We start from the raw sequence: 10,216 nt of genomic DNA, 5'->3' as shown, positions 1-10,216 counted from the left end.
GGTCTGATGACGTTACTATTGTTCTAAAAGTGAAACGTATGCCTACGCTTAGAACAACAGTGTATATGAGTGGAAATCGTGTTTTTTTTTTCAGAGACCATTCTTTCAAGCCTCACCAAAAAAGCGAACCCCGTTTCCCCATAAGACCGAGGACATGTCGAGGACATAGTTGCCCGTCTTCGATTAAAGCTTAGGGAGCACACGGTCCTGTTCTCTCTGTGAGGAAACCTAATTGTATCTGAGACGGGGCACCCCGTGGGGCCGAATGGAAGAAATAAAGGCCAGTGTAATTTCACAGATATTATCCTCTCCTGATGAAAAGATCAACTAATCGAGAAGCAAGAGCGAGCGGAGACCGCGCGATGGCTTGCGCGTCGATGAAAAGAAATTTCAGCAGCCGCTTTCTAGACCCTTCTGATGTTGGCATGAAAAGGGGGGGGTGAAATTAAAGCAACAAAAGACTGAGGATAACTCCGGGCACGACGACACGCACAAGCAATGCAGGGAGAGTGCGGAGAGGAGAAAGATACCAAATGCCCTGAGATTGAAGAGTCATTTAAAGATGCAGTCGGGTCAGGTGGCTATGTGTGTTTTTGGCACGCGCACCCTCAAACATGAACAAGTAGGCCTACGCAGGCGTCACTTTGCAAGGCCAGTCATGAGGATGGATGTCAACAGAGAAATGTTGACCACAGTGTGAAAGAGTCAGAAAACCCTAGAATCCCCAATAGAATCTTCCCCTTTCTGACTTGCATGAGCTCAGGTCAGTGAGGCCTGCAGGCCTTAAATAGCAAATGGAAGTACAAAACTATTTATATGCAGTAGAATACAAGTTGATACAAAGGTCTATCACAACATTAGATGATAATATGTGTGTTAATATGGATTTATAACAAGCTATAATCCAGCGGTCATTTTTGACCGGGAACACAAAACTAGTAAACATAAAACGAACACAACAGAAGGGTTAATATTTCCATATACAGAAAGGCATTCCTTACGGTTATTAAGCAAATACGCACTCATATAAGATACGCATGTTTGTATGCGTTGTTCATAAAATAGCAGACACACAGAATAATTGAAAGAGATCTCAACAATATGGTCACAAACTGCGAAGTTGTCTCATAATGGTTTTATTGATTACGCACCAAAACACACGACCGTCATCACACAGGCAACACAAGGGACGTCAATTAAACAAGCACGATACACAAACAGGGTAGTCACATACAATACACGGGGTAAACACATGAGGTACAACATAAAGAAAGACTATACCAGCTAACACATACATGACAAGGTAAACGCAATTACTCATACTAAAACCAACATCAACATTACACACACACACATACACTGCACAGCATTATGGGAGTTCAGTCATGAACCAGCTAGGCTCAGTTCACTACAATATTGTCCGTGCTAAGGTTGGCGATGCAATATGGTATGTATCAAAATAGGGTAGCTCTGTTTAATATGTGGCCTATATAATAATGCTGTGTAATTAAGCAAACAGGACTAAGTTTTAGATCAGTCGGAAGAGCACCAGACTTTTTTTTCATTTCAGATCTTTGGCCAAGGCTGGATGTTTACTGAAAGCTTGCTACAGACAGTGTTGGGAGGGTTACTTTCAAAACGTATTCCGTTACAGAATACATGCCCAAAAATGTAATTTGTAATGTATACTGTTACGTTACTCAATCTGAGTAACGTATTCTGAATACTATTACTTCCGCATTGAATTGCATTTATAAGTGTAGGAATGTGGCCATCAAATCCTGCTTAGGCCTACTAAACAGGCCTATTCTGGTGTGTTCTTCTGTTCCAAATGGCTGAAGTGTTAGGCCCACATAGGAGAATGTAAAGTCAACTAAGCTACCTGATACAACTTTAAAATAGCAAGGTGACCACTAAACCTAAAGCAGGCAACTAGGCTAATTAAAACAAACAAAATAAATAGGCTACTTTCAGTGTTGTAATGTAACGGAGTACAAATACTTCGTTACTGTACTTAAGTAGAAATTTCACGTATCTGTACTTTACTTCGCTATTTAAATTTATGTCAACTTTCACTTTTACTTCACTACATTTCCTAGATAAAATGTATACTTTTACTCCGTTATATTTCCACTAAGCATCTTCGTTACTCGTTACTAAAAGATAGAATTAGAAGATGTGTGCGACTGCAATAAGGGAGGTTTGGCGAATCACTGCTCCTAGATTGCATTACGCACGCTGCGCGCTCTATTTCAGCGCTTGTTTGTTGCTAAAGGAAGAGGACACACAACTGAAACTGCCATGGAAGCACGAGCACCTACTGCAGGACCTCCCATTATCATAGACAACCACCCCGATGATAGTGGTGAACTCGGTGAACAGGGTAGTGGTGAAGAGAACGTCATACACCCGTGGCCGTATTTGCAAGAAATGTTTCTGTACATTGGCAGCTTTCTGTAAGCTGAAAACACACTGGGTAATCAGGAGAATCGGGTGGGCCGCTTCACTTTTGGGCCGGTCGAGGGAAAAAAATTGTCACGTTAGTCTATCTTTTCTTAAAGTAGGACACGTTCCGCATTATGTGCATGACACCAATGCAATGCCTCTGCATGGGTTGTAGCCTACGTGAGGGACTTCTCCCCTCTCAAAAAGATTTGGTTGGGTCCATGTAGCCCGTCTTTTCCAAAAAGTTTTCTCAGATACTGATAGCCGAGCCGGCCCTACAGTAGACAAGCGTCAGGAAGGATGGAGGGTAGAAAGAGGCCAGGAGAGACTGAGCAGCAGATCAACCAGTCGACCACAGGGACAAGTAGAGAGGATAAATTAAAGTTATTTAATGTAAGAAAGAGCAATTACCATACATGATAAACCGCCTTGTTTGCTCAGAAGAGGGTGTAGTAGCCTAAAGGAGTAGGCTAAATCACCAAACAACAATATAACCATGCAAAAAACATAGCCTAAACATTAGTTCAATATGCCTCTTTGTGGAAGTGTGGGATAGGCTACATTTCAAAGGCTTTCTTTCTTTCTTTCTGTTTTTGTTAACTTGTGGAATAGTGGGATATTTTTTGTTAACTTCTCAGTTGAAGTGAATTATTATATAACCTTTACACATTTGTTGAACCATGGTACTAATCAAAACTACAGGAAAGTAAGAGCTGAAATGTTGCTTAATTTATCCAATTTCCACTATATGGAGAACGTGGGCCGGTCTTGGGCCTGAAACTCCCGGGCACTAGCCTAGAAATCTAGACGCACCCTAGCGGCAGCAAATTACATTTTAATGTGGGTCTGGCTCGTCAGGCTACCCGGGCACTGAATTCTGGCAACTTTGAAAACCAGCTTCTTTTGAAGATGAACAGACACATTTTCAGTTTCAACGAATGACTGGCATATTAGTAGCTGCTGGACATAGGTGGCCTGTGTGTGTGTGTGTGTGTGTGTGTGTGTGAGAGAGTGAGATGGTGACCTGGGGAGTAAGCCCTAGAAATGCTCATACCACATGACCAAAATGTTCTCCCTACCAGCAGGTCATTTTTTTGAAAGAAATAAGTTATTTACTTTTCATTTTTACCTGAAGTTCATGCAAAAGTGACATTTCTGTTTCTGTTTTTTTCTTTGAAATAAGATATGGGAACCCTGAATATGCTTTATGCTTTACTATAAGAAAGTTCACAATAACAATTAAAAATAAAACCGCTTGCTTTTTACTTTTACTTCAAATACTTAAGTACATTAAATATCAGAAAATTACTTTTGATACTTAAGTACAGTATACATCAGATACTTTAAGACTTTTACTTAAGTACTATTCTAAAAGGTAACTTTTACTTCTACCAAAGTCTTTTTCTAGTACGATACTTGTATTTTCACTCAAGTATTGCTTTTTAGTACTTTATACAACACTGGCTACTTTAAGGGCGTAGCCAGAAATTATAATTAAGGTGTGCCTGTGAGATTTTTCGGTGGCATCAACCCAGCACAAGTGAGGGGCGCATATGACAGGTGGAACGCAAATGACCTGTAAATGTAAACACTATAGGCTACTGTATATCAGTGCCCTCAAAATGAACGTGATCGCGTAATGACAATCAAAAACCGCACGTTAAAATATGCTACTCGCAATAATAATTCTTCAGAGGCTGCACCATATAAATCATTTTAAAACGTAAATGTAGATCTAATTAGAAAAAAAATAATCCATAAAGCTATTTTAACCCTCATAGGGTGTTCGTTTTTTTGTTACACAGGAGGTGCTGCCGGGTCTAGTGGACCCATTGCATTTTAGGCCTTTTAATTCAACATAATCAAAAAATTTTTTTTTAAATACTCACTAGATGGTTACTTCATCCCAATTGCAAGTAATATAAACAACACATATGTTAAATGTGTTGCCTTTACCTTTGTTAAATCACAATTATGAATAGAAGTGCCACTCGTTTTTGTTTATTTTTGTATTAAAATATAACAAAATAAGGAAATGCATCATAAAACAGGCATAACTGGAAAAGAATCAACAATTATACAAATGAAGCAAGTTTTATTTATTTGAATTTCATTAGAAATAGAACATACTCAATAACATCTGTCTGAACAACACATTGATGTAAGGCCTGACTCGCTGCGGCATTCGGGACAGCAACAGACACGCCCACTCCAGTCTTGCACGGCCTCCCCAGAGTTTTGACACCTGTGACTGATATCCAATTAGTAGACTTGCTCTATAAAAGGACTTTGTATCTGTTGCCTCGATGTGAGGTATTGTTTGTATGAACTCTACTAAGCCGTGTTTGTAGTTATTCATTGAGAGTTACCTGTTAGCCTTTTCCAGTTTAGACCTTGCCTGTCTGTTTTGACCACGCCTTTTGGATTACGTTTTGGATTGTTTCGCCTGTCTTTGGATTTCCCTGTGTACTGACCTTGGCTTGCTGTCGGCTACTCTTTGGATTGTGGACTTGTACCTTCGCTAAGTAAACAGAACCAAACTGCACTTGAGTCTGAGACTTTGTTTATCATCACAATTGAAGCCATTGAACATGGCAATTTTATACCAGACTATACCACACATGAGGGGCAGAGTCTCACTGTGTGTGTATTGCATATGTATTTTTTGATAGGGGATGGCATGAAAAGGTAAAAAGAAGAATTGATGTCTTGTGCATGAGTGACTGCCAAGCATGTAGGTCCTGGTAGCATCCGAATCACATTGGCAGCCATGCAAGGGGGTTCATTTATTGACCAGGAAGACCATTCAATTCTACCATTTTTTGACATCCATATGTTGTCATTTGCAAGCTGCTGACAGTCTAGTCCAATGTCCAGCTGCTCAATGGCTGGTTCTATGGCTGGCTGCTCAACGGCTGGTCCTGCCGCTTGCTGCTCATTGGCTGGTCCTGGGGCTGGCTGCTGGTGGGCTGGTCCTGAGGTTCGCTTGTGTTTCGGAGCTGGCTGACAGGCTGGTCCTAGTCTGGTCCAGAGGCCTGTTTGCATTTTGAAGCTGACTGACGAGCTGGTCCTGTGGCTTGCTGCTTATTGGCCGGTCCTGGGGCTGGCTGCTGGTGGGCTGGTCCTGAGGTTCACTTGCGTTTCGAAGTAGGCTGACGGGCTAGTTCTAAGGCTAGCTGCTCATGGGTTGGTCCTGGGGCTGGCTGCTTGCGGACTGGTCCTGGCTGCTCACGGAATGGTTCTGGGGCTGGCTGCTCACGGAATGGTTCTGGGGCTGGCTGCTCACAGGATGGTCCTGGGGCTGGCTGCTTGCGTGCTGGTCCTGGGGCTGGCTGCTTGCGGGCTGGTCCCGGCTGCTCACAGGCTGGTCCTGGCTACTTGGGGGCTGGTCCTGGGGCTGGCTGCTTTGGGCTGGTCCCGGCTGCTCACAGGCTGGTCCTGGCTACTTGCGGGCTGGTCCTGGGGCTGGCTGCTTTGGGCTGGTCCTGGCTGCTCACAGGCTGGTCCTGGCTACTTGTGGGCTGGTCCTGCCTGCTCACGGGATGGTCCTGGGCTCTTTTACGTTTCGGAGCTGGCTGATGCTTATCCTCCTCTTCAAACTCAGTGTCGGACTCTAATTTTTCAGAAATGTTATCCTCACTTTCCTGAAACTATTTGCTCTGCATCACCATCAAAACCCTCTGACACACTGACACACACACACATACACAGGACCTATGATTTCCACACTTTAACTAGTTCCGGGTCCAGTGGACCCGAACATCCTGTGTGTAATATAAATGTGAAGGGGGGGTATGCAGGGGGGGTTCATTGAAAATGTTTTCTGATTTATGTTCCTCACAGAAAATGAGCCAAGGCCAATGACTCTTAGTTTAAAAAAATAATTATTTGTATCATTTGTATTAAGCTAAAAACTGAAAACGGGTCCCACAGACCCGAACACCTTATAAGGGTTAAGTTAGGGACCGTTCGTTATTTATAAACGGGGTCACCGGAGGAAAATAGGGGAGGGTCATGTCTTTTTATTCTTTGTTGAGGGGAGGGTCACCTAACTTTTTTTGTCTAGGAGGGGGGGGTCACCCATATTTTGTATTAATGAAAACAGCAAAAAATCAAAGTGGCTTGTTTGATTGTTGATTTCTGTCGCCATATAACGTTCTCTTTCGTTCCATAGCTCTGTCAATATTGAACAATGAAAATAAGGGAGATTTCTCACGCAAAATACGGAAAATGTCAACATCCGTCCCCATTAACGTTGGAAGGGTTGGAGCAACAAAGTAGCCTACTTTATTCACGCCTAACAGCCTATATCCATTTGGTCAACTTTATCCAGCCCTAAAAAAGCTAACTTTGGTTTACTTGTAGTTTACCGTGTATCCTAGCCGAACTTTAAACAGTGTGCATGCTTATAAAGCATACTTGTCTCACCTACCGTATCATCAACCCCTTGGACTGTGATGAGCAACAGCAGGTGGTGCATTATGACAGATTGAGGCTTTATACACTGCCAGTTCACCTGCCTACACAGCCGCGAAAGTCCAGTCCTCCTTTGCCCCCGGTCCCTTGTTCTTCTGGGATTGTGTTTTCGGGCCCGGATCACGATGGACTGTCTGATGCAGCTGAGGGGCCGTGTTCAGCAGAGCACACTGCACCGCCGGGCCCTACCAGGAGTCGGCAAGGGAGAGCACTAAAGGCCCCTGGACATTTCAGTGATTTTGTTATCTACTGAGTGTGTGTGAATTGCAGTTCTGGTTGACGGTGTTTTACTTTCCGTTGAGATTGTTAAAAAAAAAAAAAAAAAAAAAGAGAAAAAAAACATGGGGACATATCTTGTTGTTTTGGTTAAGTGTGTGTGGAATACAATACCATGTCTGGATGCATACTGTACCTACTGCATATCTGACCTATATGTTGATTAGTATGCTGTTTACATTTTCAGAGATTACCTGGGATATTTTCTGCATGGGTGTTTTCTTTGTGGAGTTGCTTTATACCTACACTGTTAGTGGTTGTTCTTTTGTAAACGAGGACGTTTACTCTTGGAGGGGGGGACGTATGTAACAGACTGGTATCATAATGAATGTATTTTATCCCCTCGGGGCTTTCCGTAGTGAAATGATATATTCCTGCTCTCTCGGTAGAGAGCGCTATTCTGGATACTGTGTTACAGATGATGACTACGTGCAGTAAACTGTTCTCAACAACTTCTGACTGACGAATTATTATAATATAGTAATAAGTGCTAAAGCTCGGTTACATTGGTGACAGCGGTTTTACGTTTGTGATGTTCGAGTTTTGTTTACTGTAGTCGTTTTCTTTTGTTAGTGTGTAGTGAATGTCTTGTTAACGTTAGGCTAGCTAGTTTGGCCATTGTTGCCTAGCTTCATCGGTTCCTAGGCTAATAGAATACGAAGGCAAGGAGAGAAACTTTTTCAACATGTGGTGCAAAGAGGAGGAAGATTCGTTCCTGTTTAACACTCGGCGGGACAAAGATTATCAGGCCGCCAGGGTGAAGATTGACCTGCCACCTGCGTTTTCTGGGGAGGATGACAAACAAAGTTTTCTCTGCTGGGCACGTCAATTTGAAGTGGCAGTCCGCGCTCTCGTGGAGGGGGACGAGGGAAGAGAGTATCATTATGAACTGGTGAGAATTCTACCAACTCGTTTGAGCAAAGCAGCATTCCTGTTGTGGGATAGCCTTCCTGCTACAGTCCAGGCTGATTATAAGACTGTTAAAGAGAGACTTAAAGAAGCCTTTGGTCGCAAACAGTTTTTGGACCGTTTCAAAGCAAACCTCTCTACCCGCCCTCGCGCTCCACATGAGAGCCTTGTTGTCTATGCTGCTGATATCAACAGACTTGTGCTAGAGGCATTCCCTGACTATGGGAAAAATGCTACGAAAGAGGAGAAGTTTCGCCGCTTCCTTGCTGGTCTGGATCCTGAGCTGAGAGTAAAGTGTCACGAACAAGGGGCAACAGACATGGAGGAGGCATTGGTGATCGCTGAGAGGTGTGAAAATGCTAGAGAGGCTGTTAAATTGGACTATGCGAGTACTAGTGGCACGGCTGGCTTTACCGCCGCTGTTGGGGGTCCTGTAGCCTCTGTTCACTCACTGACTGATTATGGGAGTTTACACAAAACAGTACATAGCCTTGCCGAGGAGTTGAGGAATATGCGAGTAGAGATGAAAATGATGGCCGAGGAAAATCTTCGACTGCGGACGAGTGCAGGTGGATGGCGCAGCTCTCCTCCATCAGGGAGGAGCCCATGCTATTGCACCTGTGGAGGTTCTGGATGCCAGTCGCGGACCTCCCGTGAGCCACAGCGAGGCCGTTCACCGGATAGGAGATTCCCGTCACCTGGGGGAGACCGGAGGCCGTTCATGGCGTCCCGCAGCCACGGGAGTCCTGGTCCTGCCTGGTCACCGGGGAGGCGCAGCCCCAGCCCAGGCCATCGTACCCACTATGAGGAGGAGACACCCAGGAGACGGGGAGTGCGCTTTTTCTCGCCTCACAACGAGCGCCAGCTCAGCCGACAGGGAAACGGGATGTAGCTGATGTTGCGGCCCAAACGCCAGCTGCTCTCTCTTTGGGCCCACAGACTGACACAGGTGACAATGACTCAGTTATGAATGTGTCTGGGAACAACACTGAAAGCGAGATGCCTGTTTCTAATGTCAAAGGTGTGATTGAGGGCACAGTGGTTCCTGTGCTACTAGATTCAGGATCAAGCGTATCTCTTATTAGTGCTGAGTTCCGCATGTCTGTCCCTGCACTCCGTATCCGCCCCTTAAAGAAAAACTATGTAACTGCCCGTGCAGTGAATGGACAAATGTTAGACACGTTGGGCACAATTTCTGTTGTTTTATGTCTAGGCACAGACTCATGGCAACACACTTTCCATGTGTTGAGGGAAACTACGCAAGCAGTGTTATTGGGCTGGGACTTTTTGCTGAAGAACCATGCCCTTTTGGACGTTGCCCATGCCAGATTACAACTATGGGACACTACCATCCCTCTACTCAGGGGAAGAGACCTAACCCCTGTGTGCTGTAATGTGTCTATTGCCAACACCATGGCCTTCCCCCCTCTCAGTGAGATCATTGTACCTGTTAATGTCCATCCACCTACCTTATCTGGTGCCTATTCATGTGACTTTGTTGGCTATCTAGAGCCTAATATCCCTGACACTTCGAATCTAGTAGTGGCTCACACAGTCACCTCAGTGAAGAATGGACTGACATGTGCTCGGGTTCTAAACCCTACTAAAAATGATGTTGTTTTACGGCAGGGCACTCATTTAGGGGAATTCTACTCTGTGAGTGAGGCTGACTTGAATTCATTGCCACACAAGGTGGCTGCAGTAACGGCTGATACACCCCCTCTGTCTTCCTGTGTTTTGTCATCTGTGTCATTGGACGAGTCCCCCATCTCAGAAGCACAGAAGGCAGCACTCTCAGAGTTGCTGCAGCAGCACAAGGACGTTTTCAGCACCACAAATAGGAACACTGGTAAATGCACACAGGTGAAACACCGCATTCACACAGGAAACCATCCTCCACTCAAGCAACGTGCATACCGAACATCCCCTGAAAAAAGAGCTGAGATTGAGAAACAGGTGGGAGAGCTGCTCGCAGATGGTGTCATTGAAGAGAGCTGCAGCCCCTGGGCCTCTCCAGTTGTTTTAGTAAAGAAAAAGAATGGTCAATGGAGATTTTGCGTTGACTACAGGCGCCTCAACAGTGTGACCGTGAAAGACTGTCATCCTCTGC

The sequence above is a fragment of the Alosa pseudoharengus genome, unplaced genomic scaffold, assembly GCF_046254945.1.
Source record: "Alosa pseudoharengus isolate Yale_2024_CS ecotype anadromous, Long Island Sound unplaced genomic scaffold, YU_APseudo_1.1 YU_APseudo_1.1_scf_23, whole genome shotgun sequence".
Lineage (NCBI taxonomy): Eukaryota > Metazoa > Chordata > Actinopteri > Clupeiformes > Clupeidae > Alosa > Alosa pseudoharengus.
Note: the sequence above shows the minus strand (reverse complement) of the source record.